This window comes from Ranitomeya imitator, chromosome 4 (genome assembly GCF_032444005.1).
Source record: "Ranitomeya imitator isolate aRanImi1 chromosome 4, aRanImi1.pri, whole genome shotgun sequence".
Classification (NCBI taxonomy): domain Eukaryota; kingdom Metazoa; phylum Chordata; class Amphibia; order Anura; family Dendrobatidae; genus Ranitomeya; species Ranitomeya imitator.
This window is the reverse complement of record NC_091285.1, coordinates 92,821,470-92,833,745: the sequence shown is the minus strand read 5'-3', so window position 1 is coordinate 92,833,745 and position 12,276 is coordinate 92,821,470. Positions and strand designations below refer to the sequence as shown.

The 12,276-nt window shown below is 41.0% G+C and overlaps 1 protein-coding gene across 2 annotated transcripts in view; it reads left to right on the top strand.

The window, feature by feature from the left end:
* The window catches only part of SLIT3 (slit guidance ligand 3), a 1,020,157-nt gene that overhangs the window by 733,269 nt on the left and 274,612 nt on the right, over window positions 1–12,276 (top strand). The window lies entirely within an intron of this gene.

Below are 12,276 nucleotides of genomic sequence, written 5' to 3'. Positions count from 1 at the left end.
AATGTTGGACCACTCTTCTTTACGAAATTACTCCAGTTCTCTCATATTTTAAGGGTGCCTTTTCCCAGCAGCAATTTATGATCTCACCACAGGTGTTCAATGGGATATAGATCCGGACTTATTGCTGACTACTCAAGAAATCTCTTTTGCTTTGTTTTCATCCACTTCTGGTGGGTTCCTCTTGAAGTAAGTTTGGGGTCATTGTGCTGCTGGAAGACCCATGACCAAGGACACAATTCCAATTTTCTGACACTGGGCACTACATTGTCACCCAACATCCTTTGGTAGTCTTCAGATTTCCTGATGCCTTGCAGACAGTCAAGACACCCAATGCCAGAGGCAGCAAAAAAAAACCAAACAACAACTTTGAACCTCCACCATATTTGACTGTAGGCAGTGTGTTCTTTTCTTTGTAAACCTCATTCATTCTGTTTTTGGGATGTTGTTCTTTACCATACAGCTCTGTCTTGGTCTCATCTGTCTACAAGATGCTTTCCCAGAAGGATTTTGGGTTACTAATATACAGTTTGACAAACTGCAGTCTAGCTTTTTTATTTTTCATTGTCAGCAGTGGGATCCTTCTGGGTCTCCTGCCATAGCGTTTCATTTAATTCAAACTTTGACTGATAGTTCATGCTGACACTGAAGCACCATGACTCATGAGCCTTCAGGACAGCTTGAATTTCTGTGGAACTTGATAGGAGCTGCTTATACACCATCTGGACTATCCTGCATTGCAGCCTTTCATCAATTTTTCTCAGCTGTCCACATACAGGAACATTAGCTACAGTGCTATGGGTTGTAAACTTCTTGATTATGTTGCACACCATGGACAAAGGAACATCAAGATCTCTGGAGATGGACTAGAAAAATATCAAGAATCTCAAGGTTACAACAGTTTTGGTTTTCATGTCCTTAGACAGTTCTCTTTTCCTCTATCAGTTTTCCATGCTTAGTGTGTTACACACAGATACACAATGCAAAAATTGAGTCAACTTTTTTTCTGGTTACAAGTGTGATTTTCATATTGCCCACACTTGTTACTTGCCACAGGTGAGTTTGAAAGAGCATCACATGCTTGAAACTAAGTTGTTTACCCACATTTTTGGAAAGGTGCCAACAATTTTATCCAGACCATTTTTTGGATTTAGCTTGAAATTATGTCCAATTTTCCTTTTCTTCTCTCATTTTTGTGTTGCTCCATTACATGCAAAAGAAGTAAATATATGTACAACTAAACATGTGTAATTGCAGTAATTTTGTCAATGGAGCTGACACTTTTAGCCATGACTGTAATACATACATTAAATATTAGCGAACGTGTAAAACAAAGGAGTGCATTATCAAAAAGAAATCCACTCCTACAGAGTCCTTTTCCATATTGTGGTCTCCTGATGAACCTATATCCTTTAAGTAGAAACAGGTCCAGGCAGTGTACCAACTCCTATTGTTTCTTTAAAGGCATCATGTATGTGGACAGATACGTTGAACAAAGTGTGACACGTTAGCTGATATTTGATGTATGTATATTTTTGACTGGAAAAGTATAATACAAAGTACAAATCTGACCAGCACTTCTTAACATAAAGCAAATGTTAGCAGGAAAAGATGCAATGACTGCAGTGTGTACATATCAAAGAGTGCATTAATAGCACTCTGTGTGTATGAAAATATGTGCAAACATTGTATATGGGAATATTACCTGCATTACTATCATATATTATACTATAGACTATACTTATAAAATTGGGGTACTTATCACACAGATCGACCAATCCGTATGTGCCAACCTCCCACAAAAAAAGGCATATTTTTCTTTGATGGGATTGTACCCCTTTTTTCTTATTAAGCATACTTATTCTAGGCCAAAATACTACAATAGAAAGCTTAAAAGTTAGGTTGGATCAATCACTATTTAACAACTGGCTTAGATAGATAGGATGAGTGCTCATCCAACTATGAATGCAGTCACCATCTCCAAATGTATACTACAAATCTCCCTGAGAATCTGTCTGCAGAGCTGATTTTAAATGAAAGGAGACGATACCAGTGTGAGACATTTAATAACTGACAGTCTGATTGATTGACTGATCTCATTGCAGAGCTTTGTGTGATTACAACTAACACTTATTTAGGTTTCATCTCACAGGCAGCCGGGATGGAGGAGCTTTGTCTCATTACAGACATATCTGCACTTGTAGCTCTCCTCTGATTACAACTATGAGAGAAGAGCTACAGCTAGAGTGGTGTTTGTAATGGGCATAGTTCAGCTCTGCTGTACTGTGTTAGCTATCTCCCCTAGCTCTGGGGTAAATGGTGAGGAAAAACTAGAAATGACAAAAAGTGCTAAAGGGTCTTATCTGGATAAACAATTAGGATAAACATCAACAACTGTGCTCACCTGGTTGGGTTGCACACTACCACTGATAAAACTTAGGCTGCTGCAGACCCAAGAGGGGAAAACAAGAGAAGACTGGAAATGAAGCACGAAAAAAAAATATTATGCGGTTTATTAGTTAACGCATTTCGAAGTATACAACTTATTCGTCAGGACAAACCATAATAGTGATCCTTCGACTAAAATGCAGCTTAACCCATTCCTTTCCAGTTTTCTCTTGACAGTTCTGCAGAAAGATCAGGAGAGTGGACTGTCAGTCATTATGTCTTACACTTATAATGCCCCCTTTTATTTAAAATAAGCTCTAAAGACAAATTCTCAGAGAGATCTCTGTTCGGCCCTGAGATCATAAGCGCTTCATTTACATATTAAGAAAAATGCAGATTTATCTGGAATAAGATATCTCAATATAGATAGCAAGGTATCATGTTATCCATCTTTTATATGACCTGTGTGCCCACATAAGTGGCTTAGGATGTGAGATTCCTTTTAAGCTACACCTGTAATGTTAAGGTATTAATATTTGCAGTGCTTTCATTTGAGAAATTCAGCTTAGGAGGTTCATTAACATCACTTTTCAGGTTTTCACTTGGTTAACTTCCTAAAATGCAAGTTTTTGCACACATGCACTGCAAACTACTTAAAAACTAAAATTGATAAAGCACTGGAGATTAGCTAAACTTTTGATATTTGAATTTGTCAGTTTAATCTAATTTTTCCCAATAATCTGATTTGCAGCAAAAAATTACCAGGAAATTCAATACTGTGAAATCTCTAATTATCTGAAATACGCCGGCATGTTTTGAACCTTGTTTGAGCGCATTAATGCCAGTACAGCCTTATCAATGGCCAAGTAACCTCAACCTATCTGGCTAGAAGAAAATGAATGGCGGTAGACAAAAGCTCATTTAACAGTACTGCAGTAACAAACTCTTTACGCTTCTTAAATTATAAAAATGCTCTAAAAATTATTCTTTAATGGGGTAGATGCTTGCCGTGCTGGTTTTTATAGGTAATTAGTGCAAACAGAGGAAGCCATAGCATTTTCACTTGGATGGATGCAAAAATAATTGCTGTTTGCTGATTATCAAGAACTTTGCTAAATGAAGAAGCTATAGCTTTTTCATAAGCCATTCAAAAACGATCCTCCTAGTTAGGGAGGAGGAATGCGTTAGCTATTTTGAAAGTGAAGAAGTATGCGCTTCTCAACTCAGAGTGAATAAAGTATTCCTTTTTTTTGGATCTGCAACAGGTTTGCTATTCTGAAAATGATTAAACAATTACAAAGACTTTTTTTCAAGCTGTCCAAAAGGTATATATTTTTTTAGGGAACAGGAACAGGATAGCTGTTTTAAAACAAAGTACGGTAATAGCTTATCATCAAGCTGTGAAAAAACATTATCCCTATTTTAAGAGCTGTTTCATGTTTTTGTGCCATCAAGAGAGTACACTTCCCATCAGCAATATAGATATGCAACACACAGGACAAGCGCTGGAAATGTATAATTTTAAATTCTACCATTTTTTATTAAAAAAATTTGTTTGTTTTAAATTACTTCCCACCCTTTTATGCACTCTGGCCTTATCCCTAAAATGCTAAGTAGCTTTACGTAAGATCAACACCATTTAGGTCTCTTTTTAAAAAGGATGGGACAAGAAAAGTTAATTTGCGCACCAAGATCAAACACCTGCAACAGGCTTCTGTATTCGAGTGATGCGTACCGGTGTAGTATTGGACTATTACTAGAAGGAAGTGTGCAAAAAAAATGTTTATAACGCATAACTTTGTCAGGTACACACTTGTGTTTACAGTTATGGAATGAAATTTTGTATGTAAAAAAAAAAATTGCAAAAAAAACACTGCTTATGGTTTGCCTGTCTCACAAGCCAGAAAGCGCATGTTTTCTGATACACAAGTCTTGGTTTCAGTATTTTTTTCAGCATCAAAATTAGGACAGAGCTGTATTAAATTTCTCACCTTCTTTGTGTTATTTAGGTGCTAAATAAAGGTACCTTCACACATAACGATTTCGTTAACGATATCGTTGCTTTTTGTGACGTAGCAATGATATCGTTAATGAAATCGTTATGCATGACAGCGACCAACGATCAGGCCCCTGCTGGGAGATCGTTGGTCGCTGGGAATGATCAGGACCTTTTTTTTAGTCGCTGATCACCCGCTGTCATCACTGAATCGGCGTGTGTGACGCCGATCCAGCGATGTGTTCACTGGTAACCAGGGTAAATATCGGGTTACTAAGCGCAGGGCCGCGCTTAGTAACCCAATATTTACCCTAGTTACCATTGTAAAAGTTAAAAAAAAAAAACAGTACATACTCACATTCCGATGTCTGTCACATCCCCCGGCGTCAGCTTCCCGCACTGACTGTGTCAGCGCCGGCCGGCCGTAAAGCAGAGCACAACGGTCGCTGGAGAGAGCTGTCTGTGTGACAGCTCCCCAGCGACCACACAACGACTTACCAACGATCACAGCCAGGTCGTATCGCTGGTCGTGATCGTTGGTAAGTCGTTTAGTGCAGGGGTCCCCAACTCCAGTCCTCAAGGCCCACCAACATGTCATGTTTTCAGGATTTCCTTAGTCTTGCCCAGGTAATAATTGCATCACCTGTGCAATGCAAAGGAAATCCTGAAAACATGACCTGTTGGTGGGCCTTGAGGACTGGAGTTGGGGACCCCTGGTTTAGTGTAACGGTACCTTAAGACTCTGCAGGTCCAGCACTTCCCTATCTCTTGTATCTGTGTATTGTTATTCTCAGACTGTGACTATCACTCCCATTTTCAGCACAACTGCACCTGATGTTTAATGCCTGATATCATGAGCCTGCTTTCTGGCTGATGCAATCTTCAACAATGTGGAAAATGGTGCCAGACATTTTCTTTTTTGTGATCTGTATGAAACTGGGCCCTGCTAGTTTCAGGAAATTATCCTCGAAGTAAATTCACAGCAGATCAGTACACTTATCTCTAACCAATACATTTATATTTTATACTTCAAGGAGTGCCAGAAAATTACCTATAAAGACAATACATGAAGGGAGCAAAAATGTTACCTGTCAATTATTTTTTTCTGGTTACAGAATAGCAATACTATATATACAAACTCAGGCTTAATTAACAAATAAAATGCAATGAAAAATCTGTATTAGCGATTTTCCAAATAACAAGCTGAATGAAGTTTGTCAGATTGGAGACAAAAATTAAATTTCTCTCTGTGGATAGAAAAAAACTTTCATATATCCAATGTAACAATGCTACTCACTTGGGAGCGATGTGAGGTATCGCAGGAACCGTTTCTATTTAAAGTCCACCAGGTTTATTTCAGTCTGTATAAAACACTTAATGGGAAAACTTAAATACAGCCTTTATCCAGCATAAAGTAAACAGTTCCTACAATAGTGCCGATATGCCCTCTTGGCTTAGAGTCCAGCTCCTTAGTCTTTTTGCAAAGGCACACAATCCAGGAGTTCTACCCACCTCCATACACAGGAACATGTGCCAGATAAACAGGTCCCATTTTACAATGTGAACCCCACCCAACGGTGGATATATGATGAGCAGTCGTCCTGCCCTAACTCTTCAGCTGCTCACAATTAGAGCTGGACCTAACATGGCTGATTAAGCCCTCTTAGTACTATGTGTACTAGAGCATTACTCCAGGTTTCTATTGCAGAAGACATTCACCTCTGTGATGCACATCTCCCATTCACTATGTGTCCGGCAGACACGTTACACCATTGATAAAGTAAATTAAGTATTCCCACATGACATTGTATACATACTACAGTTTTGAACTTTAGAACATGCCTCAACATAGGTGATGCCTATTTCAAAGTATATATATGCATTCAAGTAACTGTGTGTCATCCAGCTTGAAAGCTTAAGGTATATATTTTGCCCCATGGAAAGAGAGAGAATGATTTTTAATAACATTAACCAAGGCAATTTTTAAGCTTGTAGAAGAGACAATCCAATAATGCTGTGAGCCCCTTGGGTAATGAAATAAATTAAATCACTATATCCCATTTACCATTCATCCAATACCTGCTTTATCTGCTTTAGGAATTGCTTCTGAACTGACTAAGCTGCCCTTCATTGTCACACCAAGGAAGAATTGTATTTTTCTAGTAGCCTTCATTTTGTAGAATAGTTAATATGCAGAGCATGATTCTTTAGTAACAAGGAAAAGGGGGTATTTGATAAAGATTAAATGACTAATCCAGCTTTATTGTACCAAACTAAGACTCTAGATTCTAAGTGAGAATCCTTTGTTATCTCAGTGGCATGGCTGCTGTAGATGGCACAAGCCACCGAGCTCAGTGACTGACTACAGTTATAATGTGAGCTATTAACAAGATGTCACCACTGCAGCCAAAAGACTGAGACAGAGGCATGGAAAGGCAACTCAACACTGAGGCCGGGAAGGTGAGTACTATCTTGATTTTTTTATTTTATTTTACACAAGTTCTATTAATTGGGAACCAATTTTGTAAGTGTGGAAAATGCCTTTAATCTAACACACTTTCTTATTTTGAAGAGAATATTGTCGTAATAGTCCTAATAAAGGACTTCAGAACGTGATTACTTGTTGTATACAAACTAACAATATCACATATAATAATGCAGTACCCAAAGAAATATTGCTTGATCCCTCATTCTCATCCAATACTGATGCCCAATGGTACGTCTCTTTTTAGAACAAAGGTGTTAAAGGGAATCTGTCACCCCATTTTAGGCCTACAAGCAAAGGCCACCACCATCAGGGGCTTATCTACAGCATTCTGTAATATATATATATATATATATATATATATATATATATATATAATTGTCTAAGGGGCACTTCCGCCTGTTTGTCAGTCTGTTTGTCTGTCTGTCACGGAAATCCCGCGTCGCTGATTGGTCGCGGCCGGCAGGCAACGACCAATCAGCGACGGGCACAGTCCGGCTGCGAATTCAGCCCTTCCTACTCTCTGTCAGTGCCCCCTCCATACTCCCCTCCAGTCAGCGCACACACAGGGTTAATGGCTGCCTTACACCGTGTTATGCCGCGGTGTAACGCAGTCCCTTAACGTTGCTATTAACCCTGTGTGACCAGCTTTTTACTATTGATGATGCCTATGCAGCATCAATAGTAAAAAGATCTAATGTTAAAAATAATTTAAAAAAAAAAAAATCATTATATACTCACCTTCCGGCTCCTTTCCCGCTCCTCGCGACGCTCGCGAGACCGCTACGTCATCATCTCGCGAGACTGCAATGCATTCTTGGGACCAGAGCGTCGCGAGGAGCATAGCTAAACGCCCCACCTGGATCCAGGGGCCATGGCTCGGCAATATACTACGTGGCTGTGTTATATACTGCGTTACCTGTGCTATATACTACGTGAGCTATGCTATATACTATGTGGTAGTGTTATATACTATGTGGGCTGTACTATATACTACATAGCTGTGCAATATACATGGCTGAGCAATATACTACGTGGCTGTGCTATATACTACGTGGCTGTGTTATATTCTACGTGGGCTGTGCTATATACTACGCGGCCTGTGTTATATACTATGTGGGCTGTGCTATACACTGCGTGGGCTGTGCTATATACTAAGTGGGTTGTTATACACTGTGTGGGCTGTGTTATATACTACATGGGCTGTGTATATACTATGTGGACTGTGCTATATACTACGTGGCTGTGCTATATACTACGTGGCTGTGCTATATGCTATATGCTACGTGGGCTGTGCTATATGCTATGTGGGCTGTGCTATATGCTACGTGGGCTGTGTTATATACTACATGGCCTGTGCTATATACTGTGTGGCCTGTGCTATATGCTTCATGGCTGTGCTATATGCTACGTGGGCTGTATTATATGCTACGTGGGCTGTGTTATATGCTACTTGGCTGTGGTATATTTCTCTGTGCTAAAGAGGGGGGCCCACTGAGACTCTTTCGCCTTGGGCCCTCAAAAACCTGGAGCTGACCCTGGCTTCACTGATTGGTCATGCCTGGCCGCGAACAGTCAGCGACTGGCACAGTCCGGCTGCGAATTGGCACAGAATTTGAACCACGCTTCGCTAATTGGTCGCGCCTGGCCGGCCGAATCCTGTGTATAAATTGCATTATTCTGAAAACTTCATAAATAAACTACATACATATTCTAGAATACCCGATGCATTAGAATCAGGCCACCATCTAGTGCTGTAGATAATTTCCCGATGTAACCTGAAAGATAAGAAAAACAAGTTAGATTATACTCACCCAGGGGCAGTCCCGGTGCCGTCCAGTCTGATGGGCATCGCGGTCCGGGTCCGGCACCTCCCATCTTCATATGATGATGTCCTCTTCTTTGCTTCCTGTCGTGTCTCCGGCGCAGGTGTACTTTGTCTGCCCTGTTGAGGGCAGAGTAAAGTACTGCAGTGTGCAGGCGCCAGGAAAGGTCAGAGAGGCCTAGCGCCTGCTCACTGCAGTACGTTGCTCTGCCCTCATGTTGGGGATTTTACATCATGTAATTCACATCAAAACTTAATAGGTCCCTAATTAAAATTTGCAAATTTTAAACCTTCTAACATCCTAACAAAATAAAAGGATATTTTAAAAATGGTGCTACTTTCACAGAAGTTGATACAAATGGGTTTGAATGGCTACTTAAAGAAACATCCTCACCTGTGACCTGTTTGCTTGTAATCCGTGTGTGTGCATAAAAGTGAGTTTCTGGGATCCAGACCGACTCTTGCATATTTCATCCAGCCACTGACGTTTCTTGATTGTGAGTCATTGGGAAAGCAAAAGAATTGTCAATGGAAGTTTTGGTGTTATCGTTCATGTTCTCTGAAAAAAGGCCAAGAAAGCAAAAATTCTGCTGGGGTATGTAAACGTTAGAGCACAACCGTATGCACATACATATACAGATAATAAAAATCTTTAGGAGGGCACCACAAAACTAGTAAATAGGGATACACCAGAAGCCAATAGGATGCAAGTAACAAGTAAAACAAGAGAAAAGACTATTGGTAATAAATACGGGGATCACCAAAATACAAATAATAAATAGCTTTATTGGGTACAAAACAACAAACAACAGCACACATAAAAACATTTGAAAGTCACATATGTGACACACACCATATTATACTAGGGCTCACAATAGAGCAACAGACCAAAGAAGGTGACAATAATATGATATTTCACACAGAAATATGTAAAATACTTGGTGGGTACAAACCGCCCACCTGATAAATCAAAAAAAGGGGGAGTTGTTGTGAATTCTGTGATCAAGCTCCCTCCTGTGGTCACGAGTGGTACTGCGGCTTCTGAGTTTCCTTCCTCAGGTGATGAGGTTAAGTCGTTAGGTGCTGCTCTATTTAACTCCACCTAGTGCTTTGATCCTGGCCTCCAGTCAATGTTCTAGTATTGGTCTTGCTTCCTCCTGGATCGTTCCTGTGGCCAGTCTGCTCAGCATAAGCTAAGTTCTGCTTGTGTCACTTTGTTGCTATATTTTCTGTCCAGCTTGCTTTTTTGGCTTTGCTTGCTTGCTGGAAGCTCTGAGACGCAGAGGGAGCACCTCCGTACCGTTAGTCGGTGCGGAGGGTCTTTTTGCCCATCTGCGTGGTTGTTTGTAGGTTTTTGTGTTGACCGCAAAGCTATCTTTCCTATCCTCGGTCTATTCAGTAAGTCAGGCCTCACTTTGCTAAATCTATTTCATCTCTGTGTTTGTATTTTCATCTTAACTCACAGTCATTATATGTGGGGGGCTGCCTTTTCCTTTGGGGAATTTCTCTGAGGCAAGGTAGGCTTATTTTTCTATCTTCAGGACTAGCTAGTTTCTCAGGCTGTGCCGAGTTGCATAGGGAGCGTTAGGCGCAATCCACGGCTACCTCTAGTGTGGTTTGATAGGTTTAGGGATTGCGGTCAGCAGAGTTTCCACGTCTCAGAGCTCGTCCTATGTTTTGTGGTTTTTGTCAGGTCACTTGTGTGCTCTGAACTTCAAGGTCCATTGTGGTTCTGAATTACCTATTCATAACAGTACTGGAGGCCCAAAGTACTATGCTTTTCAATAGAGGGAAAAAAGAAGTTCTGAGACCATTTTTTTTTCTTTGCACTGTGTTTTGCCTTTTTTTTCCCCTAGACATTTGGGTGGTTCAGGACACAGGTGTGGTGATGGACATTAAAGGTCTGTCTTCATGTGTGGATCTTCTCACTGCAAGAGTACAAAATATTCAAGACTTTGTGGCTCAGAATTGTATGTTAGAACCAAGAATTCCTATTCCTGATTTGTTTTCTGGAGATAGAGCTAAATTTCTGAGTTTCAAAAATAATTGCAAACTGTTTCTGGCGTTGAAACCTCGCTCCTCTGGTGACCCAGTTCAACAAGTTAAGATCATTATTTCTTTATTACGTGGCGACCCTCAAGACTGGGCATTTTCCCTTGCGCCAGGAGATCCTGCATTATGTAATATTGATGCTTTTTTTCTGGCGCTCGGATTACTGTACGATGAACCTAATTCAGTGGATCAGGCAGAGAAAAATTTGCTGGCTCTGTGTCAGGGTCAGGATGAGATAGAGATTTATTGTCAGAAGTTTAGAAAGTGGTCTGTGCTCGCTCAATGGAATGAATGTGCTTTGGCAGCAATCTTCAGAAAGGGTCTCTCTGAAGCCCTTAAGGATGTCATGGTGGGATTTCCTATGCCTGCTGGTCTGAATGAGTCTATGTCTTTGGCCATTCAGATCGGTCGATGCTTGCGTGAGCGTAAATCTGTGCACCATTTGGCGGTATTATCTGAGCATAAACCTGAGCCTATGCTGTGCGATAGGACTTTGACCAGAGCTGAAAGGCAAGAACACAGACGTCAGAATGGGCTGTGTTTTTACTGTGGTGATTCCACTCATGCTATCTCCGATTGTCCTAAGCGCACTAAGCGGTTCGCTAAGTCTGCCACCATTGGTACTGTACAGTCGAAATTTCTTTTGTCCGTTACTTTGATCTGCTCTTTGTCTTCCTATTCTGTCATGGCATTTGTGGATTCAGGCGCTGCCCTGAATTTGATGGACTTGGAGTTTGCTAGGCGCTGTGGGTTTGTCTTGGAGCCCTTGCAGTGTCTTATTCCATTGAGAGGAATTGATGCTACGCCTTTGGCCAAGAATAAGCCTCAGTATTGGACCCAGCTGACCATGTGCATGGCTCCTGCGCACCAGGAGGATATTTGCTTTCTGGTGTTGCAAAATCTGCATGATGTGGTCGTGTTGGGGTTGCCATGGCTACAAGTCCATAACCCAGTATTAGATTGGAAATCAATGTCTGTGTCCAGCTGGGGTTGTCAGGGGGTACATGGTGATGTTCCATTTCTGTCTATCTCATCATCCACCCCTTCTGAGGTCCCAGAGTTCTTGTCTGATTACCGGGATGTATTCGATGAGCCCAAGTCCAATGCCCTACCTCCGCATAGGGATTGTGATTGTGCTATCGAGTTGATTCCTGGTAGTAAGTTTCCTAAGGGTCAACTGTTTAATTTATCTGTACCTGAGCACGCCGCTATGCGGAGTTACGTAAAAGAATCCTTGGAGAAGGGTCATATTCGGCCGTCGTCATCGCCATTGGGAGCAGGGTTCTTTTTTGTGGCCAAGAAGGATGGTTCGCTGAGACCTTGTATTGATTACCGCCTTCTAAATAAAATCACGGTCAAATTTCAGTACCCCTTGCCGCTGCTATCTGATTTGTTTGCTCGGATTAAGGTGGCTAGTTGGTTCACCTAGATAGATCTTCGTGGTGCATATAATCTTGTGCGTATTAAACGGGGCGATGAATGGAAAACTGCATTTAATACCCCCGAGGGCCATTTTGAGTACCTAGTTATGCC